This window comes from Bos javanicus, chromosome 18, assembly GCF_032452875.1.
Source record: "Bos javanicus breed banteng chromosome 18, ARS-OSU_banteng_1.0, whole genome shotgun sequence".
In the NCBI taxonomy this organism is placed as follows: Eukaryota; Metazoa; Chordata; class Mammalia; order Artiodactyla; family Bovidae; genus Bos; species Bos javanicus.
Window position 1 is genome coordinate 8,299,343 of NC_083885.1, and position 27,925 is coordinate 8,327,267.

Genomic DNA, 27,925 nt, shown 5'->3' on the forward strand with positions numbered 1-27,925 from the left:
GCAGAGGCGAGAGCTCCTGAGCAGCCAGGTGTGGGGGCGCCTGGGGGCTCCCGTCCACACCCCCAGCATCTGCGCGGGAGCCCCAGCCCGACTTCCTGAGCCACGGCGGTGTCCTGCTGCTCCCACTGGGCAGCCGCGCGGGCTGCACCTGGATTCCTGAGGTCCTGGGGAACCCGGTTCAAGCCTGGGTGGTCAGGGGTTAGCACGGCCCTGATTCCTCCAGTCCCTGCCCTCGGCCCAGACCAGACCACAGCCCTCAAGGTGAATCACTTTAAAGTGACGGGGTTCTGGGTCCCGTGGCAGCTGAGGGGCCGACTGGGCGGGAAGGGGCACACCGGGCTTGTCCCTCTTGGCTTCCGCCACTTCCTCCCCTTCGTACTGAAGGAGACTGGACCCTGGGGGCCAGGGGCCAGGCGAGGGGGTCACAGAGGCTCAGTTCCGAGGTCCCTTCCTACCTGTGTGACCCTGGGAAAGTCCCTTGACCTCTCTGAGCCTCAGTTTGCTTTAATTTGCTGCATCTTCAAAGGAGAAAATCTACAGTGAAGTGACTGGCTCCAGAGTTACAGTATCAAACAGTAGTTAGTGGGGGGAGGCACGAGCCACACCCCAGCTGAGGTGCAATCCAGACAGAAAAAGTGCTAGTTTTGCAGACCGCTCTTAGTCTCGTGATAGCCCTCGTCTCACTGACTTACTGCCTGAAGTCCCTCTTCATATACATTCTGGAGGAGCCTTTGTTGCACTGTTTTAATTATGATTGTTGTTGGCCATGTGACCTTTGCACACTAACGCTGAGAGTATTGTTAGATTATCGTGACCATCGTCTCCACGACCAAAGCACCTTAAAGCTGAGAGACGTCGACCATAGCGGTTACGAGCTCAGGTTCCACAGCCAGCCTGCGTGGGTTTTAAATTCCTCTTCGTCTGCTTCCTAGCCGGGTGACCTGGGGCCAGTCTCGCCCCCGTCCCCTTTCGGTGGGCTCTTTCCCCCTCGCCCCCACCTGACCTCAGCCCTGGCGTGTCCGCTGAGATGCCCAGAAGCGCCTCCGGTGGGCCCTGGAGCCCCCAGACCCTACTCTGGGAACTCTGCCCTGGGCCCGACTCCATCCTTGTGACCCAGAGTGACCTCTAGGGGACGAGGAGGAGGGGACTGTCCAGCCCAGGTTGGCGCCACTGTTGTGAGACTCTCGACGCTGGCTCCTGACTCTGGGCGGCCGCTGAGGTGGGAGACGGCTGCCTGTGGTTCCCGCGTTTCATTCACGCTTCAGTCTGTCGTTCATTTGGGAGAGGGCCCCTCTGTGGTTCCCGCGTTTCATTCACGCTTCTGTCTGTCGTTCATTTGGGAGAGGGCCCCTCTGTGGTTCCCGCGTTTCATTCACGCTTCTGTCTGTCGTTCATTTGGGAGAGGGCCCCTCTGTGGTTCCCGCGTTTCATTCACGCTTCTGTCTGTCGTTCATTTGGGAGAGGGCCCCTCTGTGGTTCCCGCGTTTCATTCACGCTGCTGTCTGTCGTTCGCTCGTGTTTTTTTTTCGCCCTGTTCCCACTCTTTTTGCTCATTCACTGTCTTCGTTGTTCTTTTGTCGTCACTCACTCACCACCTTTCTGAGCGTGTGCTGTGTCCTGGCCTCACGCTCAGGTGTGGGAGATATGGCCAGGGCCCACACAGGGGCTGCGGGGACCCTCAGGCCGACTTGAGGGATCAGGAGAGGCTTCCTGGAGGAGGCAGCATCTCAGTGGACCCCCGGGGTGGGGCTGGAGGTAGCCAGGTGAGGAGGGGAGGTGGCGCTCATCGTGTAGAGTGGACCTTCCTGCAGAGCCTCGGGTTCCTGAGGCCAAGCATGGGCTTCCAGAGCTGCAGGGGGCCATGCTCTCTCTGCCCCGTCATGAGAGGCACTGCCATTGGGCCCAGGGGCCGAGGTGCTAGACCTGCAGGTGAGACCTGGTTTGTGGGTCCCTCATCCCCAAGATGCCGCTGTCCCCAGAGATCTGGTGGCCCTCTGGGACAGCTCTGTCACCAGAGCGACCCCCACGGCGCCCTTCTCCCAGGACGCAGCCCCCGGGCCGCCTTGGTGGCCCTTCCCTCTGGGTTGGAGCCCTGTGCTCCGTGGCCTGGCTACGTCAGGCCTGCTCCACGCCTGTCCACGCCGCTGTGGAGGGGCAGAGCTGGGACGACTGTGAAGTGCCCGCACAGGGGCGGCTTCTGCAAACACCAGCGCCCACGGCCCTGGTCCTGGCCTGGTGCCCCTTCCCCCAGCAGCAGTCATGTGGGGGGCTCCACCCCTGGGGAACTCCCCCAACCACCCAGCAGCAGGAGCCTGGCTTTGGCCTCTCCAGGAGCTCCGGAATGCAGCGCTTGAAATCTGTCATTCCCGCTGCAGCAAGGCAGTTTCTCATGTTTCTGGCCAGTGGGACTAGTGACACCTTCTCAGTGGCAGCCTCTGGGCTGAGGCCCTTTCGGTCCCTAGGGAGGGGGCAGGGAAGCAGGGAAGGCGTAGGCCAGTGGGCACTGTGGTGGCCTGGCCAGAGGCCTGCGGCGTCCAGGGAGTCTGGTGCCCCTTGGGGGCTGTAAAGGCCGTGTCAGCCCTTAGTCACATGTGAATGAAGGTTCCTGTTTCTCCGGCAAAGTTACCACCGTCCATGCTTCTTTCATCTTTAGTTCAGCATTTATTGGGTTCCTGCTACGTGCTTGAAAGATGCATCACAAAGAACAGAAACGATCTTTGTTCTCATGGTGGGCGGAGCCTGACCCCAACCTGTGAACACGCCGCATGTCAGGTGTGGACGAGGGCCACGAAGGGGACTGAGGCAGGTGAGGGGGAGGAACGCGCATCTTGTGCATGCGGTAGGCTTTCCATGCCAGGGGAACCCTGGAGCCACGAAGAGGGCAGTCACGCAGATACCGTTCTAGATAGAGCACGTGCAAAGGCCCTGAGGCGTGGAGGAGCGCGTGCTGTGGCCGGGCGCGTGGCGCACTGCCCCCTTTCATCAGCGACCCTTGGGGTCCTGACCACGTTGCTCACGGTCACGCTGAGGCTCAGGGCGGCTCAGCAAGCGGAGGAGCCGGACTCACAGCCTCAGCTCCGCGTTTATACCGTCCTGCCCATCAGCTGCAGGGTTGAGGTGAGGGACGCGTGGTGGAGGTTCCCCTGTGTGTACGGTCAGCCGCAGGCCCGGGGGTTACCTCTGTGAGGGGGATCTGGCTCAGAGTGGGGTCACGGCCAGAGATGTCCAGGGGCTGGAGCTCTGGTGTCTGAGGACGGGCCTGGGGGCCTGGTGTGGGGCTTGGTGCCTCCCTCCTGGTGGCCCTGGTTGGAGCTCTGTCTCTGCCATCACGTGGCCGTGTGATGCTGGGGAAGTCACTCTGTTTCTGAGCCCTCGCTCTCATCTCCGTAAAAACCAGGGTCAGCAACTTCCCTGCCCTGCCTCCCCTTCTAGAGGACCAAGAGAGAGTATAGACGAGGAAGCTCTTTGTCAGCCCTCAAGATGGCACATGAAAATTCTGATGGTTTCCTTTATTTAATAGCAAAAATGGTATCAAAGCAATATTAAAAAGAGTATAAAAGGAAAAGAAAAATCCTTTAGTTACAGTTCTACCGCCTCAGCGTAGCCACGAATATTCTGTCCTGCCCAAACACGCCCCAGCTGTACAGCTTGGGATGTGTTTTCCCATAAATTCTGTATTTACCAAACTTTGCACTCATTCCTATCCCCCGCTCAGAGCCGCACAGATTTCCTTTATCTGGTATCCTCTCCCATCTGACCTAGAGCCGAATGGATTTGGCCATCAAGAATTTCTTGTATCGATTTTCTAATTATTCCTCTTGGTTTCTGTACATATATGCCTGTGTTTTGATGTCTTCGCTGGTCGAACGCGCCAGCTTCCTTTTCATTTTCTCCTCCACAGTCACTGTTTTTAGTGGCTCCTCAGTCATTGCCGGAGAAGGCAATGGCACCCCACTCCAGTACTCTTGCCTGGCAAATCCCATGGACGGAGGAGCCTGGTGGGCTGCAGTCCATGAGGTCACTAAGAGTCGGACAGGACTGAACGACTTCACTTTCACTTTTCACTTTCCTGCATTGGAGAAGGCAGTGGCAACCCACTCCAGTGTTCTTGCCTGGAGAATCCCAGGGACGGGGGAGCCTGGTGGGCTGCCGTCTATGGGGTCGCACAGAGTTGGACACGACTGAAGCGACTTAGCAGCAGCAGCAGCAACAGTCATTGCACCATGTCTCTATGAAACCCTCTCCCTTTGGTGAGAGAGGTTAAGGCAACTTCCAGCCTTTCTTCTTCACTGGAGTCTGTCACCGTGCATATCTGCATGCTCCTAGTTCTTTCCCCCTTTTCCTTGTGATGATGAATAATTGTTTGGAAAAATTCCCAGGAGGGAGATTAGTTGGTCAAAGGAGTATGAGCATTCTGATGGCTTTTGATAGCGGCAAGGCTCTGTAGCTTTCCAAAGAGCTGAACCCATTTGTAATACCATCGACGGTGACGTGGCCTTGTTTTCCCACAACTGAGTCTTCTCCAGGTGTCGTTTTTTCTTTCTTTTTTTTGGTCTTAAATTGACTTCATGGGTGGGAAGTGGTGTGGCGCTGTGTCGTCAGCCAGCCATCGGCTCTGAGACACCTGCTCATGGGCCTTCAGCTCATGTTCCTTCTGCCCCTTGATGCTTGGCCGTCAGCACCACCGCTGACCTGGGCCCCCTCCCCTCCGCCTGCAGAGCTGGGGGGCCGAGGAGCGGAGGAGTGCGGGAGAGGGTCTGGGCTCGGTGGCTCCTGAGGAGGGCGTACCAGGCAGGGAGGGCCCCGGAGAGACCTGAGGAGGGGAGCACAGGGCATCAGGAGTCGAGCCCCGGGCAGCAGCGAGGACCAAGGAGAGGCGCGGGGCGAGGCAGCATGCAGGACGGACGGTGGTGTGGGATGGACGGGGGTGAGAGAGAGACAGACAGAGATGCGGGGCGAGGCAGCATGCAGGACGGACGATGGTGTGGGATGGACAGGGGTGAGAGAGAGACAGACAGACAGAGGCGCGGGGCGAGGCAGCGTGCAGGACAGACGGTGGTGCGGGATGGACGGGGGTGAGAGAGACAGACAAAGGCGAGGGGCGAGGCAGGGTACAGGACGGACGGTGGTGCGGGACAGTCGGGTGGTTCCAGGGGAGGAGCAGGGAGGGAGGGTGAAGAGAGAAACAGGGTGTGAGAAGGGCTGAAATGCAGGGAGAGGTGGCTGCTGGCGAGATAGAAACCCCTGTTTCTTAGGAGGTGGTCGCTTTCTCTGCGGGGGAGGGCGGTGGCCTACAAGATGGGTGGGATCAGGCGGGGGGACGGAGGCTGGGACCCCCGTGTCGTCCCCGTGGCACTGGATGGGGAGCTCTGCGCCATGACTTGTGTCTGGGACCTGCTTTCTGCCCCATGCTGCCCCTTCCCAGGCATGTGATGCCATTCCTGTCTCCGGTGATGGTATCGTCCCCGCAGGGTGACAGGGCCCGTGCAGCCGGCACACAGGCATGCCTGCTTCCCAGTGACAGAGCCCCCTGCCTGGTGCTCCCGGATGCCCCGCGGCAGCAGAGGCCAGGCCGATGGGGTGGCGCATGGGCACGGGCCCTGTGGCCGGGGTGCCTGGGCGCTCAGCACGCTGTGGTCATAGGCCCCCATCCCACGGTGCCCATGCTGTTTGTCATCCTGAAAACCGTGGGACTGACCCATGAGCAAACCAAAGCTCCAGGAGGAGCCTGGGCTGCTCCGGCCCCATGGCCACCCAGGGCTGGGACCCACCTGGGCAGGGTGCACCCAGCCTTCCGGGCGCTGGTTTCGTCCCCAGGCCCAGAGCCGGTGAGCTGGAGCTTTTCAGGAAGGCTTAGGAGAGCTGGCTTCCTTACTAGCCATGTTTCATCTCTTAATTTTAAAAAAAAGGTCTGTGAGTCTGTGGAGCTGTGATCCCACGTGGGACCTGAGGGTGGAAGCCAGGGTTCCCGACCCAAAGGCTGCAGCCATGCCACCTGGCTGAGGAACGTTCCAGAAGCTTGTGTCCAGGCGCCGTCCTCATTAGCCTGGGGAAGCAGGGTTGGGTTGGATTGGCACCAGGCTGTTGGGGCCGCCTCTTCCTGGGTCTCCAGCCTGTCTCTGGCCCCGACCTCGGCCAGGCCCCCCTCAAACTGTGGCCCCCCTCTTCCCCGTCCCCGGCCCTCCACTGGGGCACCCGCAGCGGGTCCGGTTGTCCGGGGGTGTTTGCCGCCACCTGCTGAGAACAGGGCAGGTGCGGAGGAGGGCCGGGGCCGAGCTCCGTGCATGCAGAGGGCGGGAGAGGAGTGGGGCTGCAGGCAGGGCTGGCCCCCTCGGGAGCTTTCCAGGGGAAGGCCGAACGGCCCTCCTTTCACCCCAGGGAGGAAACAAACAGGACGCACTTCCTGCAGGAAGCCAGCGTCAAAAGAGTGGGTTAGAGAGGGGCGCTGGCTGGTGTCCGCCCAGGCCGAGAGTTCAGGGCGGCCCCTGGTGCCAAGCCCTCTCGGTGTTCCTCTGCGGGGTTCCCGGGGCTGCGGTGTGACCCGAGCGGCCCCCTCACCTTGCTCACGGTGCCCGGGGCCCCGTAGTGAGGAGTGCTGAGACCGGATTCCAGCTCGTCATCTTGGGCTGCTCTGACTCCCCGTTGCTGCCCAGGTGCCTCTTGGTACTGGGTCCTCTTGTCCCCAAGCAACACAGAATTGACTTCTGTCTTGAATGTTCTTATTAATAATGGCAGCTGCCGCTTATCCAGGAGAAGGCAATGGCACCCCACTCCAGTACTCTTGCCTGGAAAATCCCATGGACGGAGGAGCCTGGTGGGCTGCAGTCCATGGGGTCGATAAGAGTCGGACACAACTGAGCAACTTCACTTTCACTTTCACGCACTGGAGAAGGAAATGGCAACCCACTCCACTGTTCTCGCCTGGAGAATCCCAGGGACAGGAGCCTGGTGGGCTGCTGTCTATGGGGTCGCACAGAGTTGGACACGACTGAAGTGACTTAGCAGCAGCAGCCGCTTATCCAGAGCCTGTAGACGCAGGCGCTTTTCTGCAGTCTCTCACTTATCCGCCAAAGCCGGCCCTGACACGGGCCCCTTTATCCACCATGATGCCTGGATCGCGTCACTAGCCATCCATCACCAAGCTGGTGTGGAGATGGAGGGACGGGTCCTCCCCCTTCTCTGATGACTAAAGTCCTATCCCTGGGCACTCCAAGGCTCTGGGCAAGTCAGGTGAGCTCTCTGAACCTCAGTTTCCTCCTCTATACATGGACCTAACCCTGCCCCCTGTGGCACAGTTTTGAATTCTGTGAACTAATACATGAGCAGCACTTTGCATGGTGTCAGCTGGCGTCCCTGTCGTCATCGTCACTGTTCCATCACACAGGGTCTCCCGAGGAATCCACGCTGATGGTCAGAGTGGATCTCCCTGGCCTGGACGGGGAGCGGAGGAGCCCCCGGGGGTGTTCCCGGGCAGGCTGGGCGCAGTGGTGGTGAGAGCCAGGCAGACGCAAGGGAGCGAGGCTCCTGAGGGGCCTGGGTGCGGGCGGGCGGCGGAGGGGCCTCCGGGAGAGTAGCAGACTGGCCCAGCCCGGTCGCTGCTCCGTTTCCCGCAAGGAGGGAAGTTATGGGTTTCCTCCCTGGTGTTCAGGGAAGGATGGGACCCGCTGCGGGGGCGCTGTGTGAATGGAGAGGACGGGGAAGCCGGCCGAGCTCTGCCCCACCCGCGGGCTGAGTCAGGGCCTGCCCCCACGCCACTGCCCACAGGCCAGCGGGAGTCACAGACCTGCTTCCGGAGGGTGGGTCGGCTTCTCCTCTACTCTCACATAGCCTGGACCCCCTTCCTTTTGGGGGGCTTTCTTCCTGGCGTCTCAGACAGTAAAGAATCTGCCTGCAGTGCGGGAGACCTGGGTTCGATCCCTGGTTTGGGAAGATCCCCTGGAGGAGGGCATGACAACCCACTCCAGTATTCTTGCCTGGAGAACCTCATGGACAGAGGAGTCTGGAGGGCTACAGTCCATGGGGTCGCAAAGAGTCAGACACAGCTGAGCAGCAACTTTCAGTCCACTTCACTTCCCTTCCTTCTGTGTGAGTGGGAGGAGCGGCCGAGACCCTAGAGCTGTCGGCCTCTGCTGTTCTCAGGCCATGGCATGCAGCCCTCCCAGCTGGAGGACACTCCACTCCAGCCTGCCCATCTTGAGGTCCATCGCCTCCTGGAAGCCCTCTCTGATGCTCCGTGGTGGGCACTCATTCTTCTTAGAGTGGGGTTAGCCCCACTTAGCAACTTCCTTTCCACTTCGTTCCCTACCTAGAGAGGATGCTCCTAGTCGCACGTCTCCTCACCTTGGGACTGTGCACATTTGCAGGATTGTTGCCCGCACTCACCCCGTCCCTCCTGTGCTGAGACTTACAGGCCCGGGGACAGTGGTGGGAAGGGGAGGATCACGGGAAGCAGGGTCCTGTTCCAAGCATGGGTGGGGGCTGGGCAAGAGAGCCAGCAACGGAAAGCGGGGGCCTTGGAGACACTGTGAGTCACCACTGTGGGTTCGAGCCCTTGGGGGCCTTGTGACCTAGCCAGCGTGGAGAGGTCATGGTGCTCACTCGTCCTCCCCATGATGTCCCAGCCCCGGTAGGGTGGCCAGGCCTTGGCAGCTGGAACCTGGCTAATCTGAAATCCCAGGGGAGCCCTGGTGAACGGGATGCCAGTTTGCAGCGTGCAGTTTCCAGGCCCGCGTGGGCTCTGGGCTGGTGGAGGTCGGCCCGGGAGCCTCCACCTGGCACAGGCTGCCTCCTCTGCCCCGTGGGCCCTGGGCCGCCGTCAGAACCACTGCCGGGAGCGGCCCTATGGCCTCGCGGCTCCTTGACTGTGGCGTGCCTGCGGTGCCAGCCCTTCCCTCGTGCCAGTCCCCTGGGCTCGGTTTCGGTTTCCTCCCCGTTGTCTTTTGTCTGTTCACTCACTCCTGCCCCATGCACGTTCACTCATTCATTCTCTGCTTAGAGCAGCACAGGGGCTGAGAGGGCAGGCCCAGAGTCACAGAGCTGGCTCAGCGCCCCTGCTCCACGTGGGGCGTCTGGGGGCAAACCGCTCAACCCGGCAGGCGTGGTGCTCCTCCTGGGGCTGTCTGGAGGGTGGGGGTCTGGTGAGAGCGCGTGCAGCGGCCGATCCGTGCCTCGTCGTGCGTGTCCGTCCCTCCCCTGCTTGTGTGAGACGCAGGGCCCCGTCAGCCTTACTGGAGTGGGTCCCGCCTTTTCCCGCTTACAGTTGGCCGATGGGTGCCTCTGGCCACTCCTGGCCCAGGCCGCCCAGAGCTGCCATCCTCACCGGCGTCATCAGGCCTTCGCCCACCGAGCGCGTCCACCTCGCGCACACGCCTGCATGCCCCACGTGCACGGGCCCAGGAGCAGCGCATCTTGGGCAGTCACACGCACTCCTCAGGCACCGTGGGGACGCGGGACACACGTGCGTTGCACACACACTCCACCACTGCACCCCCGGGCACCCCCAGCCGTGTGTCGCTGCTCCAGGTGTGCACGCAGCCCAGTCAGTTCTGCACTCTGTGCCCCTCTCCGTGTGCACAGGTGTCCGTGCCCAGCTGTGCCAGTACCCGCCTGCCGGCCTGTGTTTGTTTTTTTAACTCCCACATAGGTCGCCTTTATTCAGGCCCTGTCTCAGCGCTTTACAACTGGGAGTTCACTCAGCCCCGCTTCCGGCTCTGAGCTGGGGGCCGCCAGGAGCCCCGTCCCTAGATGAGGAAGCAGGCCTGGGAGGTTGGGAAGTTGGGTCACGAGCCGGGCCACGGCAGGCCAAGACGCGATGGCCGCCCGGCTCCGCCCAGGGCTCCGAACCCGCGAGGATGCTGCTCTCTGGAGGTATGCGGCGTGCGCTGCCTCCCCGCGCGAGTGTGTGCAGACGCGACGTGCACCCGCACGGTGCTGGTCCCACGTTCTCAAGGTCATGGGTGCACACCCCTCCCGCACGCATGGCAGGACTCGTGCTGGAGAACACGCTTGTGTCCGCACACACACCACTCACACTCTCTCTCTCACACATACACACGTATCCTGCGCCCGCGTCCTAAGCCTTGCCCTCGTCTCCAGCTCCCTTTCCCACCTTCTGGATTGTTCTCTGCTCCTCTCATGTGCTCTGCTGGAGAGGAGAGTGATCTTGTAGGTCTTGACTCGCCCAGCACAGTCCACCACAGGCCCCACCTCCCGGGCCTGTGGCCTCTGTACGGAAGGCGACCCTGTCCTGGCAGCTCCCCGAGCACCTCGCGGCCCTTTCCTCTGCCAGGACCCCCCATGGCCCCCCGCGCATCCATTCTCTCGGCTGACACAGGTATCTGGGAACATTCACACTGCACTGGGCGGTGGATGGGACCACATCTCAGAGCAGGAGTGATGGGTCCAGAGGAAGCTCAGGTCTCCCGCTTCCAGGCCTTCACTTCCTGCAGTTCCCCCACCCCGCCCCCACTCATCCCCACCCCCGCCCCGCGGGGCCTTCCAATCTGATCTGACTGCTGTGGCTCCCGGCCCTGCTCAGGGCCTGCCATTGTTGCCCGTTGTTCTCAGATTCAAGTCTGGGCTTGTTGGCCAAGGCGGGTCTCTCCTGTTTTGTCCTCATCAGAAGCATCCAGACTTCTGGGCCCTGAGCCGCTTGGCTCCCAGGCATGGTCACCTGTCTCTGCACCTGGCTTGGCTGTCCCCACCCCTCCACCCCCCACCCCCATAGCGCGTCTCTTTCCTGCGGCAAAACACCCCCAGCCTAGGAGGAGGGGCCAGGTGCCCCCCTGCGCTCAGCCGTCCTCAGCCCCTGCCTGTCAGGGCTGGTGGTCAGTGCTGGGCGCCGCTGGGCCTGGTGCCGAGGGCTCTCACTGAGCTTGCGACTGTCCTCTTGGTGGATTTTAATTCTTCATCCAGATGCCCATCCTCCCCCTCCCTGTCCCCTGCCCCCTTCCTCTTTCTTTCCACGTGCCTGGAGCTGTGTCCAGCCCCAGGCATTGCCTCCCTGAAGCCCCACAAGTTGAACAAAAAAGAGAAAGCCCCAAGGAGCTGGGAAATCACTCAATTGTGCAGGTGCCCTTTGCCAATTGGTTAAAAAGTTTTTATGAGCAAATCTGGTGGTTATCCTTTGGAAAATAAGCAAAGGCAAACCACTTCCTGCCGCTTCCAGGAGCCCGAGCGCCTGAGCTTTCGAAGACCTACCAAGAATCTGAAACTTCAGGCAAGCTTCCTGCGTTTTCCTGGAGAACTCGGCGATTTGTGTTGGTGAAATTCCACTGGGCCCGATGGGGTTGGAGATTGCATTTCAGTCGTGTCTTGCAAAGGAATTTCTGAACTCGAGTAATTTGGCTAGTAGACGGGAAAGGGGAACTCTGGCTTGTGACTGAGGCACAGTGCCCTTCTACCGAAACGTCCTACGGGACGAAGGCCGCCCGGCTTTGCAAATGGCCACCCGGCCTCAGGGGACCCAGGCCCCCTCCTGCGAGTCAGCCCCCAGGCCCGGGTGAGCTCCGGCAGCACCACGTGCCGGGTGTGGGTTCAGGCCTCCCTGCATGTCTTGCTTGACCTGTGTCCTGAATTCCCAAACCGGGAGAGGAAGTGCTGTGCTCCCCAGTGGCGGAGAGGGGAAGGACTGCAGGTGGTTAAGACATGACCTGAGTCTTAGGTTCGACTCCTAAGACTGACATGAGCTAGCAGGCGGCGTAACCGCTCTGTGCCTTAGCCATCTTCTTGTTTGTCGGCGATGATTCGAGTACGTCCCCTGGGGGTGGTAGGACTCTGATTCAGCAAACAGATAACGCACCTTCCGCGCTGGATTCTGCATCAAGGCCTCCCCGGCGTTGACAGTGGCCCCTGGGCGGCCGCTGGTACCCAGCCCCTTTGTGCGGATGAGAGGTTAAGGAAGCCACACAGCTGTAGGCGGCAGGGCTGGGCCTGAGGCCGAGGGGCTGGCTCCAGGGTCAGGCTCAGGTGAGGTGCTGTCCTTCAGCAGGATGACCCCTGTCCTGTTTCGCTTGGGACAATCCCAGGGTTGCACTTGCAGTCCGGGTATAACTACCACCTGTGCCTCATGGCATCCCTGACTCGGTGGACATGAGTTTGAGTAAATTCCGGGGGTTGGTGATGGACAGGGAAGCCTGGCGTGCTGCAGTCCATGGTGTCGCAAAGTGTCAGACACAACTGAGCGACTGAATGTGCCTCATTTCATGTCATTCTGCAGAGTGTCCCGTTTGGAGGAGGGAGGATGTGGTCGGCTTACGCGTGGAGCACTCAGGATAGTCCGGAAGGCGGCGGGAAGGTGACCCAGCCACCACCCCCGCTGGGGGCGCCTGGGGCGGTGGCTGAGTCAGCGCAGAACAGGGATGTCGTCCCCCGTTGGCTCATCCAGTGACCGTGCTGGGAATCTGTCACACGCCAGGCACTCGGGTGTCCTGCTGGGGAGGGGGTGATGAGGCTGGAGGCAGACAGAGGGCACAGCTAGCAGCTCTGGAAAAAGAAGTCACACCCAGGACTCGCCCTTGTAAGAAATGCAAAGCATTACCGTTGGGATCTTACTCCCCTTGCTTTGTTTGGCAAATTGCGACAACATGTCACTGACCCAGCACATTCTGATTGCCTATTGTTTGATTTTTTTTTTTTTTTTTAAGAAGAAGCTGGCCAGAATTGCTTCTGGTTATGGGATCAGTATTTAGAAGTTTCCATTTCTGAGCAGGCCTCAGGGCAGGGCTGGTCCCCAGGCCGTGTGGAGCCATCCTGGCCCTGAGATGCCTGGTAAATTGGTTTATCCTCAGTGTGTACCCACCGCACCCCGTCTCCCTGTTCTCAGAAGTGTTGGCGGGATGTCGTGGGATGTGACTTTCCCGGTAGATATTTTATTAAAGACGTGCCGCACGTGCTAAATATGGTGGCTCAGGAACACAGGCTCTGGGGCCTGGTGACCCGCTCACACATGTTTGCCCGCAACTAGCCCCCTTTTAAAACTGGAACTCCCCAAGTCCCAGGAACGGCCAGCAGTTGGTCCCCCTCCTCTGGAGTGAAGCCAGCCGTGAGCACCCACGCCTGGCTCTGCTGTGTGTGGGCAGGTGCGTGGCTCAACCACACTAGCCTCAGTTTCCTCTCCTGCAAGAGAGGCTTATCGGTGCCTGTCTCATGGGGTCACTGCGAGGTGTCAAAGTGATATATGGCTCGGTCCTGGTTATCCTAATGGTGCTGAGGCAGTTGCTTTGTATTTCTTTATTTGTTTATCTTTGGGCGTACTGAGTCTTCATTGCTGGGTGGGTTTTTCTCTAGTTACAGGGAGCTGGGGCTACTCTTAACTTCAGTGAGCGGGCTTCTCATTGTGGTGGCTTCTCTTACTGCAAAGCATGGACCCTGGGCAAGTGGGCTTCAGTCGTGGCCCCCGGGCTCTAGAGCACTGACTCGATAGTTGTGGTGCACAGGCTTAGTTGCTCCACGGCAGGTGGGATCTTCCTGGATCAGGAATCGGACCCGTGTCTCCTGCATTGGCAGGTGGATTCTTTACCACTGAACCACCAAGGCAGCCCCACTGAGGCGGCAGTTTTTATCCTCTGGTCTTAGCGGACCCCCCAGGAGGCCTGCCCAGTCCCCCTTAGATGCCAGTCTCACCACCTTATCTCAGGGAGGGCATCTGCAAGTGAATTCTGCATCCCAGCCTGCTGCCTGGTCCTGGGAGGCTGCTTGCAGCCTGCGGCCCTGCCTAAGCCCCTGAGTCTGTCCCTGGGCCTGCGTGTGACGGGAGTGTCACCTAGGGACAGGGCCGGATGTGCGTGAGGAGGTGACGCATACTGAGCCCTTCTTCGCACCTGGTGTTGTGGTCTGCGTGCTTCATCCTTAAGTCCTCACATGAACATTCTTACCTTGCAAATGGAGACCTGAGACTTGGAAAGGTTAAATTGTATCCCCATCATCAGAAAGAGCAGGAGCCGGGGCTTGAGCCTGCTTTCCTTTTGATCCACTTGCAGGGTGGCCCAGGATCTGCTGCTCTGCGAGGAGGAGGCAAGTACAGAGAGTAAGAGCACAGACACTTTTCTAACTTAACATTGGAATGATGTTTTTGTTGTGTTTCCAAAAGTATCGGTCTGCAGCAGATTTTAAATTAAAGCTGAAAAGTGGTCTCTCTTCCCAGGTATGCTGAGAAGTGCTGCTGTCGAATGTCTTTGACTCCTTGTATCAGCCAGTTAGGCTAGGTTATGCCCCAGTAACAAACAGCCCCACCCACCGGTAGCTTTAGGCAACTGAAGTTTATTTCTCCTTTGCGCTGAACATCAAGGCACCTCAGCAGGTGCCTCTAGAATACTCGGGGCCCCAGGCTGGCGGAGGCCCCATCTAAATGTGCGTCTCCACCATCAGGAGAGGCAGGGCAAGAGATGTGGCAACTTGCACACGGGCGTGAAGTGACGCACACCCCTGTTCCCGTTGCACTGGCCGGAGCAAGTCACACAGCCACACCTACAGTTTCAGGAGGGGTCGGGGGGTGGAGTCTGACTCTGTGCCCAGGTGAGGGAAGGGCCCTGCGTGTCTGGGGACCTCCCTGCTTCCCGCTCCTGTGTGGGGCGCCCAGTCCTCTGGGCCGGCCGGTCTCACGCAGCCTCGGGGCCGCGGGTTCTGCCCCACAGACTGTGCTCCCTCCGGTCCTCAGTCAGCGGGGTTCGTGAGCTCAGGGCATCCGCGGGGCCCTCTTGGGTTCTGGGCATGTTGCAGGGGAGCTTTAGTGCTTTCTTGGTTTGGGAACTGAAAGTCTTGTCGACTTCCGCCAACCCCGTGCGAGGGAAGAGGTGGTGAGCGGCGTCAGGAAGCTGCTCTGACATGCTGGCCGAGATAATTTCCCTCCCCAGACCTCGGGGCTGTCCTTGCTGAGACGCGGGCGGTGTGGATCGGGTATAGTACGAACTACCCTTTGTTGGGGCTTCCTCTGTGCCAGTCAGCAGGCTGAGCAGTTTGCACACATTGTCTCAGTTCATCCTCTGGCAACCCGTAACAGAGGGGACCTGGACGCCTCATTTTGTGGATGAGGTGATCGAGGCGAGGAGAAGTTAAGGCATGTCCTCCGGGTCTCACGGCTGGCTGCACTGGGGTTGGATCCCAGCCGCTGTGATGACCCGCAGTCCGAGTGTTTCAGTGGTGTCCCAGTGACTGAGCGGGGGTCTCAGAAGATAGTAAAGAGACGGGCTCCGCAGAGAACTAACTCTTCAGCCCTTCGGGGAGAAAGCCTAGTACAGTCTTGACGTTTATTCTTGAGACCTGGATCCTAGGTTCAGTTTAGCCACTTTTTCTACACAGAGAATCCTGATCCTTTTATTGACATTTACATTTTTTTTTTTTTTACTGTCTTTGTGTAATGGAATTATGGAAATGGAAATGGAAATAAAAGGAAAATAAAAGTTAGTAATGGCTTAAGAACACTAGTTAGGGGCAGGGGAGGTTTTCCAAATGTGAAGATTATTAAGCAAGTGGAGTTGCAGTAGCTCACGCTTGTCTCTAAGTGTGCCCTGAGGCTCAGCCCTGTGGCCTGGCTCTGGGGTTCTCAGGTGCCTGCGCTCTGCAGATTTTAAAGATGGGCTCCCAGCTACTCCTCTCACACAGCACACGTGTAGCCCACCAGGAATCAGGAGTTCCAGAATCCATAGGCTAACTTGGTGGGTCTTCCCCACACACTTGCTTGACTTCTCAATTCAGAGGGAAGAGCTTAAGTCTCTTAGCTGATCTGTACTTGAAGGGGGAAAGGTTACATGATTTCACCGGTGTGTAGTTTCTAACATTGCACCTCTTTCTGGAAGCATCCATTTTAGTAGCAGACTAAATGGGCAGGGGAGAAGTTTAACCAGGGAGTCATTTAAAATATTAGTGCACTGTTAGAGCAGGCGTGGGTATGGTGTGTGCGCTCAGTCGTGTCCGACTCTGTGACCCATGGACTGTAGCCCACCAGGCTCCTCTGTCCATGGGGATTCTCCAGGCAAGAATTCTGGAGTGGGTTGCCATGCCCTCCTCCAGGGGATCTTCCTGACCCATGTCTCCTGCCTTGGCGGGTGGATTCTTTACCACTGAGTCACCTAGGAAGTCACAGATGTGGGGTGCAATGCAAAACTCACAAGTCTTCTTAGAAGCGAAGGCTCGAGTGAGATTTCCAGGCAGAATGGATGTGGGTTACTGAGTGTTTGCCCATTGTATGTGGGGTTCTTGGAGAATCAGGAGGCCTAGGTTCTAGGGAGGGTTTCTAACCACAGTGCCAGCAGTGCTGGGAGTGTGCCTGGGGGTCCTCTTGCTGCCCAGGACACCAGGCGAGCCTTGAGGGTCTCTGAAGGACAGAGCGATCCTTTCTCCAGAGGTGGCCTAGGTACACATAAGCAAACGAACGCATATTTTTATTTTCTTTTTTGTTAAGCAGATGATGGAATCCCGCACTCCCGGTTCCTGTGTTGTCACCCCCCTCCCCGTACTGAGCAGTCTCAAGGGATTGCTCCCGATCAGTATGGCTTTCTCCTTCTCCCTGTGCTGTTGCAGAGGATTCCCATTCAGGTTCATGGAACCCTTCCCTCACGATGGGTTTGTTTCCAGCCTCTTGCTCTTTCACGTGCTGCTGTGGTGATCAGCCACGTATACACATCTTTGAGACACTCAAGCTCATCTCTGGGATCAGTTCCTAGAGGTGGAGTCGCTGGGTCAAAGATTGTGTGCCTTTGGAATATTGATACAAATTTCTAAATTGCTGCTGCCGGGAGAGGGTGCCTCTGAGGAAGGTCTCAGGACTGCGGTGGAGGCCTGGGGCAGCCCGTGGAAGAGGCAGGTGCCGGGATGGGTGGGCCGGGCCCCGCGCGCCAGGGCCTGACATGTGCTCCGTGAGCCCTGCCACATGGGCCGGGAAATGCTTAGGAGAACACGTGCCCTGGTCCAGAGCCAGCCTCCCGGGTCCTGCAGCCAGTGGCTTGCAAAATTGAGCGCATGATACGTGCATTCCAAAGAAGTGGAATTTGGATATTTGGGAGGTACAGCCCTTTTCTTTTTTGGAGCGAAGCCCCTCCTCACACACCCTAGTGAGCTTTTCCATCAAACCGGGGTTCTTTTCACTTCATTCAGAGAGTGGCAGCTTTCATGATGAGAAAGGAAATCATTGACTTACTGTTTTTCAAAGAAAGATCACCTTCAGGGAGAAGAGCCCCCAGGCCCCAGTGAAGAGCGGGCTCTGCAAGTCTGTGAGGGTCACGCGTGCTCTTGGGGTTCCATCCCTGCCCGCCCCCCGGGTCCAGCAGCCTGCAGCAGATGGAGCATGGCTTTGGGGATAGTCACTGGGTTTGAAGTAGAGGCTCCCCTGCTTCCTACCTGCGTCACCTCCGGCTTCTCTGAACTTGAGCCTCGTCAGCACTCAACGGGAATGGCCGTCATGATAGGGGCACCCAGGGAGTCGTGGACTGGCTGTCTTTCCCGCCTTTGCATTTGTCCATCTTCCTCCAGTCATCCTGAGTAGGTTGGGCCAGTGTGGCCCCAACACAGAGCTTGTCCCGTGAGTGGAGCGGGGACACATTTTGGGGTAGCTCCCAAACCTTGCCTGGGCCCCCCAAGGGCACGGCCTGACCAGCCTGCTCTTGGGGTGCTCCTGTCTCTGTGGCCGGGTCTCTCCCGGGCCCCAGGCCGCGGTCCCCCGTCTCCTCTGACCAGACGGGCTGCAGCGCACAAGTGTGTAGGGAGCACAGGGTGCAGGGCCTCCCCGCCTCTCTACAACGAGGCCGGCTGCCTGGGCCTCCACCTGGAAGTCTTGCCCTGGAGGAACGTCTTCTCGGCCGGGTCTGGCTGGCACACGCAGTGTGCTCTGATCAGTCGGCGTCACACTCAGGGAGGATGCTCTTGCTTCTCTGACGGGTCCTTCGGCAGGAGCCCGCCTGGTGGGTCTTAGGTGATGCCGTCAGTGTCCTGCCGCCTTCCTGGTTCTCAGGGGCCGTCCGGGGACCAGCAGACGCTTGCTCCTCATGGCCGCCCGGAGCTGCAGAGACCACGTGTCTGGGGCTCCGTCTCCCAGGGCGAGGCCCTGAGAGCTCAGGTGGGAGTGTGCTCACGTAGCCACCTCGTCTGGGTGCTGGCGACACGGGGAAGCTGGGGGTGTGGCTGCTGCACGTTGCTGTGGGCCTGAGAAAGCCCTCCGTTTGGGCTATTGTGCTCAGTCCTCATGGCAGGCTCCCGAGGAGGCACTGTGGCGATCAGCCCCACTTAACAGGGCGTCAACTGAGGCTTGGCTGAAGGGACATGTGCCGTCCCGTGACCAGCCCGCGCCAGGGCTAGGCTCTCGGTCCTGGAGACGTGGTTCCTGGGCTGGCTCTCGGCACGCCGACGCCACCCTTCTCTGCTCCTACCCCAGATCAGCCTGACATGCGTGGATCTTTTTTTTTCTTCCCCTAATTAAAAAAGAAATAGAAGAAAACCAATATTTGGGGGAAACTTAAAAACATACACTGACAACAGAGAAGAGTACAGTGACCCCCTGTGTGCCCATCACTGGCTTCACCAACCCTGAGCCGGTCTTGTCCAGTAACCCCTCCCCGCCGCCACTTCCCTCCTCTCCAACCGTGAAATTATCTGGAAGCAATCCCCATTTTATCTTACCGAAACAGGTATCTCCAAAAAAACAAGGTATCTTAAAAAAGATACGTATAAATGTAATACCATTCTCATGCCTAAGAAACTGACAATAATTCCTTGATATCAAATGCTCAGTCACATTTCCCCAATTGTCTCATAAATGATTTTGGTCGTGATTTGTTCGGTAAGAATCCAAACATGGGTTAGTACATCATGTTTGCTTGGTATGTCTCTTAAGGGTTTTTAAAACCTCTTTTGGAATCAGGGCATGTGGCTTGTGGAATTTTCCGTATTCCTAGCCTTGCTGACTGCTTCCTCGCGGTGTCAGGGAACCCGTTCCTCAGTGCCCTGTAGTCCCTGAAAGTTCCACGCTCACCCCACGACTTTCTGGTCCATCCTGCGCCCGCGCTTCTAATGCAGCAGCCACCGCCGGCCTGCTAAGTTTTTAGATGTCATCAGTGACCACGCCTGGGTCCAGTATTAAATCAGGGTTGCAAAGCGAAGCTATCTGAAGTTCACCTTTCCTTCTTCGATTATTAGATGGAATTATTCTGAAGGGGACTTCATCAACTGCTTGTTTGCACCGAAGTTCAGTTTACAAAGGGGAGGCAGGGAAAAAAGCTTTAGTCTTCCTTCACCTTTATTGCTAAGTTTTAGAGCAATGAGCTGATCTTGTAGCACTTTTCTCAAGGCTTATTTAAAAAAATTTTTTTTTACCGTCAATATGAATTCAGGGATCTAAATTTTTACTTGGTGTGTTTGAATCCAGGGTAGTCGTTTACTCTTCTTTCTGATGCCCAGATCGTCCCCCACCCGTGGCCGGTGAGTTCCTCAGTTAGACCTTTTGTGAACAAATCTCTTAAGTTCTGTCCTTTTTTCATCGGGACAGAGAGTTCCTTGCTTCCAGAAGGAGTCTTCTGTGGAGCGGGGCCTGCCCGCGTTCTCCGCTGCGCCCCAGGCTGGGAGGTGGGGGCTCCCTGCCAGCGGGCTATTCAGAGGTGCCACCTTCCTGCTGTTCCCGCTGCCAAGGCCATGGCAGGTGGCAGAGTGGCCGAGCCAGGCCAGCCCCGCTGGCTCGGGCCCCATGCGTAGTAGGTGTTCCGGAAGCGGCTGTCGGGTGGATGAAGGGCCCGAAAGCCGATCCGTCACGCCACCTGGCTTGGCTGGGCTCCTCTCCACCCAGGGATCCTCCCGGGAGGCCAGCGCTAAAATAGAGCTGGCCCCCGCTTCCCCACGGCCTCAGGACACCTCAGAGCCAGGCGCGCGGGAAGCAGGGGCGAAACTTCCAGGGTCACACTGAGGCTGCTGGCGTGGGAGCCACCTGCCCTGCGGTCCCGAGAGGAGGTGAGGGCCGGCCCTGGATGCTTCCGAGACCCGGCCTTCTGGGGGGCCAGGCTGAGCTGGAGCTGGTGCCTGCCCCGCAGCAGGGCTCCTTCCTGGGTGGGTTTCTGCCGCCCACCTCCAGGGAGCCTCTGGTTTGGCCACCCGCCCGCCTCGCAGCCTCAGGCACGCGGGCAGCACTGTCGGCGTCTGCTCTCCCCCTGCCCTGGCCGGGCTTGTCCCTGGCGCCCAGCGCCGCGGGCAGCACTGTCGGCGTCTGCTCTCCCCTGCCCTGGCCGGGCTTGTCCCCGGCGCCCAGCGCCGCGGGCAGCACTGTCAGCATCTGCTGTCTTCCCCCTGCCCTGGCCGGGCTTGTCCCCGGCGCCCAGCGCCGTCCTGAGCACCAGGAAGGCCCTGTGACCGGAGCCCCTAGTGGGCCTCGGGGCTTCTGCCCTGGTTGCTGCTGCTCGTTTAAAAAACAAAAGAAAATGAAAAAGGGAAGATGCTGCTGCCAGCTTTGCTGATGTCCAGAGATACGGAAATACTGTTTGTTTATGGAGAATGACTTTGTGTATTTACTAGACAAGAGGCTAGAATCCGGTGACACTCCTGGTCTATTTGAGGGTGGATTGTGTTGGAGGGCAGGTGTTCCAGCCCATGCAGCTAAATCCAGGGAGGGCGTGCAACGAGGAGGACCAACGGAGCTTCCCCTCTGGGGAGGGGGTGCGTGTGACCACCCCCAGCGGATGAGGCTCAGAGAAGTCTCCGGAAATGGTGTGCGGAGAGCGGAAGGGGCAGCCCAGCCCGGACTTGGCGGCAAGGCTGAGCCCTCAGGCCCAGCGAGTAGCTCTGGAATGAGACCGCGTGGGCCCCAAGCTGCATGGCCACGTGTGAGCCTGTAACCCCGGACAGTGGCTTCACCTCCTCGAGCCTCCTCTTCTTTATCCACAAAGTGGGGAGCCCTTCTGGTTGTTCTTGGCACATCGCGGGCCCCCGTAATGGTCAGTGTCAGCATGGTGCTTATTCATAGGGGCTCTGGGGTGCCCACAAACGAGTTCTGGCACCTCCTCTTACAAATGGTGAGCTCGTGGGTTCATTTCCAAACGTCTCTTGGAAAATTCGTTTGGCACATTTCCAACAATGCCTTAGTCTTCTCGTCTGTAAAACGGGCATGATTATGTTTCCTGGCTCTCAGGCCTGTGAAGATTGAGTGCCTCAATAGATGCAGAGTCCTAGGGTAACACCTGGCCCGTGTCTGTGCTGGGTCAGTGCTGGCTAATAAAGAAGAACTGAATTTTTCTCATCAGAAGTTTACATTTCTGCTCTAACTCGATAAAAATACGTCTCCCCCACCGTCTCTTTCTAATAACAATTTCTACGCAAAGGCATTCAATCATTTAAATATCTCCTGTCCTTCTGTCCAAGGTGGCTTCCGTGGTCCCACAACGGGGCCCTTTGCTTCAGTAACAGGAAGTGCAGCAGATGGGTCACCCAAGGGTCACTGAGAACGAGGCACCATCTCAGTGAATTTCCCAACATCCCTGGAGGGAGATCCTGCCCTTCCTGTTTCCTAGAGCTGCAGCGCAAGGCCCGGAGTGGCCCACAGCCACCCAGTTGGTCCCTGGCAGAGCCCTCAGGCCTCTGCCCCTCTGTCTCAGAAGCTTCACCAGGACCCCACGCTAGTCCTCCCTAGAGCAAGCTGGCCCTGCCTCCCCAGGCTGGGTGTCCCGGGGATGGCGGGCACCCCGCGCTTACGCTGGGCCCGGATCTGGCTGTGCACTGCTGAGTCCAGGGGCCCGCGACAGGTACCAGACCATCTAGGTGTCTGTTCCAAAGAAGAGCTCCTTCACGTGCCTAGAGACACGCCCGGGGACGCATGAGGGAGCAGAGTGAAAGCTAGAGGCCGCGCGCAGGACTCAGTAGCCGCCAGCCTGCTGGTTCTGCGGCGTGCGATGCATGGTGAAGAGCAGTGAGGACCGTCTAAAATGCCTGGCCGTGGAAGGATGCCCAACACGTGCTGTTGTGTGAGACCCGTCGTCACACCAAAGCATAAGACAAAAGATTTTTTTTTACATGTACATAAATGCCTAGAAAAAGACTCCCAAGGAAGCACCTCCCACTGACCAAGGGGATTATCTGTGGGGAAGCCAGTGGGATTGAATCCAGGTAAAGTTGTCTTTGTTGTTTTTCGCTTTTCATATTTCTGGGTTGTTTGAGTTTTTATGATGACATCATATTCACTTGTCAGCTGCGTAACTGTAAAATAAGTAATGGTCTGTCAAGGAAAAGACAGCCCCACGTTTAAGCTAGTGTATCTTGTCCTTGGAGTATCCCCACAAACAATGGAGGGAGCCTGGGAACATTTTCTCCAGAAGAAGCATGGAACAGCCTTGATTCTGTTGTGAATATGTCGGGAACAGTCCTATCCTATGGGAATGCCATTTTGGAGTTAGTTAGACCTTCCCTGGAGGCTTGGAAGGTGCAGCCATGGTGCAAACTTGGCTTAAAACATACATGTTCAACCTTGACCTCCCACCACAACAATGGGAACCTCTTGTAATTGTTGGATTTTCTGGGAAAATGGGTGCCAGTGGGTCTGTGGAATTTCTTTGCCGGCAAAGTAAATGAAAAACATTGGCTTCGAATGTCTCCTCCCCTCACTGCGCCGTGGTTAGCTCTGAGTGTGCGCGCGCGCATGTGTTGTGTGTCTCTGTGTGTGTGTTTGTGTGTCTGTGTGCGTGTGTGTCTCTGTGTGTGTGTGTGTGCACACGTGTGCACACAATCGCACGCTGTGGCAGTGGAGGCGGAACGGGTGATGCCGCTCTCAGAGGACGCGCCACGCTCTGGAAGGCTGCAGTGGACGGGATGCTGTCTCCTGAGTCACCTTGGAAACTCCCGTGGCTAAACTCAGTGGATCTTCTCCCTTCCATTTCCTGTCTGGCTCTCTCTTTGGTCAGAAGGTCGCTAAGCACAGAGAAATCTGGGGTCATTTTTGAAACCATGACCATCCATCTGCGAAGGACTCCATTGCTCTGGCCCACTGTGTGTCCTCTGGACCTTTGACACCATGGACTTGGGGAAGCAGAGAGAGGTGTCAGGGTCGTGAATGAAAACAGGGGCTTTCTCGTGGTGGATGGAGTACAGGAAATGCCTGGGCCTTTCAGGGAAAGAGGAGGGCGCAGGCTTGGGAAAGGCTTCCTCCCAAAGTCCCCCAGGGGAGCAGGCTGGGCCGCACCCGTCCAGCTTGGCGGGCGGTCCAGAGGCCAGCCGTGCACAGCAGAAGTACGGGTTTGGAGCCCCACCCGCATCCCAGGCGCGGTGCTGGGCTCGCGGCTCCCAGCATGACGTTTAGTTCTCAGCCAGTGTGTGCAGTGGGCGTTAGCACCCTCCCTTACTCACTTGGCCAGCTGGGCTCTTAGCGACTAAGTAACTGTCTGCCTGCTTCCTGTGTTGTGGTTCAGTTGCTCAGTTGTGTGCGACTCTGTGACCCCACGGACTGCAGCATGCCAGGCTTCCTTGTCCTTTACCATCTCCTGGAGCTTGCTCAAACTCGTGTGCATTGAGCCGGTGATGCCATCCAACCATCTCGCCCTCTGTTGCCCCTTTCGCCTCCTGCCTTCACTCTTTCCCAGCATCAGGGTCTTTTCCCGTGTTCTGTGTCTGTTGGTACTGATTTAAAAAGTGAGATGAAATCCCTATAATTGCTGGTCTCAGCTGCGTCCATTTGAGAGTGAGCTGGGTCCCTGGAGAAGGTCCTCGCCCCTGGCCCCCGCGTCAGATCTCACGCAGCGCAGCAGTCGGTTCCTCTGGCCTGTTTCCCCACTCAGCCCCACCCTCGCCTGGCTTCCCAGCCCCTGGGGCCCTTGGGGGAGACAGCAGGGCTTGTTGGAGGGAAAGGACTTTGAGACCAGACAGACCTGGCTCCAGTTCTGGAGCCCCTGCTCCCCATCTCAGTGACTTCTTAAGACAGGTCAAGTAACCTCACGGAGCCTCAGTTTCCTCATCTGTAAAGTGGGTGTGTGGGAGGCCCAGGTACTGAGACAAACCTTATGCAACTGCCGGCATTCAGCCACTCTTACCTTATCATAAGGCAGTGTCATACAGCTGTACCCAATCTATGCAGCGTGGAAATAACCTTTGTGAGCTACAGGGACTGACTAGACTCTCATTTCCTCCCTTCATGCCCTCGGCCTTGGGGGCTCTGTCTCCCTGGACTGCAGTGAACGGGAGGTGGCTTCTGAAATTGTTGCCTCGGGATGAAGAGGGAGCGTTGAAGCCGTGACTCCCTGGGGTGGGCCGTTATTAGGGTGCGTGGAGGGGCGCCAGGCACCCAGCCATGGGCCGTGACCCACATGCTCCTGTGAGGCCAGGCAGGGTCTTCTCACCCGTGCCGTGGGGTGACAGGTGCAGGCCGGAGCGTGGGGACCTTGGGAGGGTGGCTGGGTGGCTGGATCCGTGCTTGCGTTTCACCTGCTGGCGTAGTCGGGAAGCGGCTGGCTGAGGGCCCAGGCTCTGGAGTCGAGTTTGAACCCCAGGCCTCCCTCTTGCTTGCTGTCTGCAGCCCTCAGACGCACCCCCACCTCTCTGTGCCTCACATTCCTCTTCTGCAGTGGCTTCTGCCTCATGGACTCATACGCTGCCCCATGCAAAGTACCTCACACAAGGCCTCACACAAAGTAAGCAATCGCTGTGTGAATGCTTACTGAAGATAACACTTACTAAAATTCATCCACTAGCTGCTGTTCTTAAGTAGGGCCCGATTCATTGAGCACAGCATTGGAGGTGGTAAAGGTGAGCAGACTCTCTCAGGGCCGGAGAGTCAGATCCAGACAGCCCTGCCTAGTGTGCCGTGTGACCATATGCAGGTCCCTGACCCTCTCTGAGCCTCGTTCCTCTGTAAAATGTGGGTAGGAAATGGGACATTCAGTTGATGAGCAGAGTTGTGAGGAGGAAATCACATGCTGCTTTTGAAAGGGCCTCTGCCTGCTCCTGGTCTGCTGTAGAGGCTGCCACAGGGAGCTTGTGGTCTTACTGTGGAAGCCCCGTGGTCTCACGGCTTGCTGTTGTCTCCATTTGAGCCGTGGCCAGATGTGGAGAGAGGCACCTGTGAAGTTCCTATCTCAGGTGTTTTGCTCTGGAAATTTCTGCAGCTCAGGGACAGGAAGGTACTTTAGAAAGGATTTAATTTGGGGGGGTACATTAGTTCCTGAGGAGCAGGAGGAGGGCTTTTAACTCCCAGGCTAGTCATTTCAGAAGGCTTCTGCCGCTTCCTGGTCCCCGTGACTGTGGACCGCAGGACCCTGTCAGCCCCAAGGCCTTTTGCAAGCAAGCTTTCCTGAGTGGCCTCTGCATCATTGCTTGCTGAGTGGATGGTACTGTGCGGTTGCCATGGTAGCAGCAGGATGTGGTTCCTATGGTGATGGTCGGCAGTGGCAGGAAGACAGCAGAGGTTTTAGTTATCCGGTGGCTCTGCGTTCGCCGCCCCCCTGAGCAGCACAGCACGAACTGCCCCCACTGCCGCTCTGCTCTGCAGAATGGTTGCTGTTGAGGGCACCGCCTCCCTGAAACGCCACTGCTGCTTCTTGGAAAGACAGGGTCGTGCTGGGGTGTTTCTGCTTCCAGAAGGGGAGGGTGCTGAGTGTCTGGGACCCTTCCGCTGCGGAGGGGGCTTTATGCTCACCTGGAGCATAGCAGGTGGGGCCTGTGGGGGAACTCATAAGCTCCTCCTGGTGGCTCCCTGCAGTGAATTATTTCCCATCCGAGTTTGCCTTGGTTTTTAGGAGAAACTAGACGGTTTGGAAAACTGACTCGGCACCTTGCATTCAGGTTTCAGCACGGCCACATTGTGGGGGTCGCTTGGGTTGTTGAGCCCCAGGGAAAGGAAGACAGTATCCTGAGTATTTCTCTCCCCCTCTGGCGTCTGAATCTTGCAGCTAGGATTTCTCCATAGAAGGATGAACGGATGACACAGACATAGCTCGCGGGGTGTCACCTCTTTTTTATCTGGGGATGAGGGAGGCAGAGTGAGTAAGCAGGATTCAAGGGGCACCGTTAGGATACAAGAGGAAATCTGAAAGTTGGGAGCTCAGCGTGGGCAGGCACGGGGGCCGCCGGTCTCGGTGCTGGGCAGTGCGTCCATAAATTGCACAGGCACCTTGATGAAGGCTCCCCGAGAGGAAGCAAGCGTCTCTGCCTCCAGCTGACAGCCTGTCAGCCCGGCGTGGCACACTCTTTGCTCACGCCGGCCAGCGCTCCGATTGGTGGCCGGTGCCGTCACCGGGTCTGCTGGAGCGTGATTGGCGGAGGGGACCCTGCTAGTAGAGGTGCCATCCGGGTGGGCACCCCTGGACCACAGGCAGTGGGCTGGGGGGCTCGGCGAGGCTGCCTCCGCCGCTGGACACCCCGAGCTCTTCCAGAGGTCAGAGGCGTGCCGTCCGCCCCAGCTCTGGGTTCTTATTGGGAGGACTGCAGTCTAGTGAGCACTTTTAAGGAGCACTCTGTGCTCTGGGAGACCTCTTCTTTTTGAATTTTGAGAATTAAAAAGAAAAATACAATTTAGGACACATGCAATCAAGAAGATTCATTACTTGACCATATACTGATACCTGGATGACTTTCAGATTAGCCAGTAATCAAACAAAGAGCGTCAAGGACTAATAGTAAAAACCGCATTTCTATTACCCAGACTGACCCCTGTTTATATTCTATATCCTCTTTGATATAAGTAAAAGGAATAAAACATCCCTGGAAAAGTGGTAATTAATTACCTTGACCTCTGGCTCAGCACCCGCCTCCAGGTACCCTTTATTGTATGTCTGGTGTAGATCTTTCCATAGGATTTTAAGCACTTTCGCACACTTCCGTCGCCGTAAGGAACAGTAGACAATGTGTAGCGTTGCTTCATGTGTTCTCTTAAAACGTGCCTACAGCTTGCCTTTTCCCCTCTGCACCATCTGCTCCTGGGTTTGGGGTCTGCAGCTGTTGGCTCCTGTTCAGTTCTTCATTTTCCCTGCTGTGCAGGGGCCTTGCGCCTGCCCTCTTGTGCAGATTCACCCCATTTTACTGTTTTCACCCACGGTCACCTGGCTACAAAGTGGGCTGCATGAGCCCCTGAATAGCGCCCATCTTGGTGGGACTCCAAAGGCAGGGTGTCCCTCTCACACCTCACGCCTGCCTGGCGCCCGGCCCAGCGGCGAGGAACCCAGGTCCCCGAGTCACCCAGCCCAGCTGCCCTGGCCTGATTTAGGTCACTGCCACCCACTCCACTCCCCCACAGAGCCCTGTGGCCCAGAACGCCGTCTGCACAGGAAACCCGCTGACGTGCTCTCGGTGGTGGGGGCCCACTGCCCGCCTCCCCGACCACCCTCGTTCCCAGTCGGGTGCCCTCGGCATCGGGGTGGCAGAGGCAGACTGGGGTCCCTGGGCCGCTGGGCGCCCTGAGCTGCCTCTTGTGCTGAGTCACTGTTGGGGACCCCTGAGCTGCTTGCTCAGGCGCAGCCTCCTCATCCAGGGAGCATGGCCATAGGGCTGAGCTTGTGCCCCGTCTCTCTCAGCGCCAGGACCCCTTGAACCGTCAGCATCCCCCATGTGAGCTGGCAGCAGCACGTGGGCCGCGGCCTGGGTCACCGGTGTCCTCGCCAGCTGCGCCTGGGCTGTGCCACAGTGTGTGGCCGGGTGCGGCCCCCAGAAGGCACACAGGTGTATTTTTTTTCTTTTCTGTCCCTCTCACTGCGGCTGCCTCCGGCCCCACCTCTGCTGGAGGGTATCATAGCATATTAAAAAGCAGAGACATCACTTTGCCAACAAAGGTCCATCTAGTCAAGGCTATGGTTTTTCCAGTGGTCATGTATGGATGTGAGAGTTGGACTGTGAAGAAAGCTGAGCGCCGAAGAATTGATGCTTTTGAACTGTGGTGTTGGAGAAGACTCTTGAGAGTCCCTTGGACTGCAAGGAGATCAAACCAGTCCATCCTAAAGGAGATCAGTCCTGGGTGTTCATTGGAAACTGAAACTCCAATGCT

The 27,925-nt window shown here is 58.0% G+C and overlaps 2 protein-coding genes across 3 annotated transcripts in view; both read left to right on the top strand.

Moving 5' to 3' along the window:
- Positions 1-27,925, top strand: part of CMIP (c-Maf inducing protein) — a 212,911-nt gene that overhangs the window by 37,512 nt on the left and 147,474 nt on the right. The window lies entirely within an intron of this gene.
- The window catches only part of LOC133230007 (uncharacterized), a 49,991-nt gene continuing 22,066 nt past the window's right edge, over positions 1-27,925 (top strand). For both annotated transcript variants that reach the window (XM_061386846.1, XM_061386847.1), the window contains exon 1: positions 1-27,925. This exon is cut by the window's right edge. The gene's annotated coding sequence lies outside the window, so the exon portion shown is untranslated.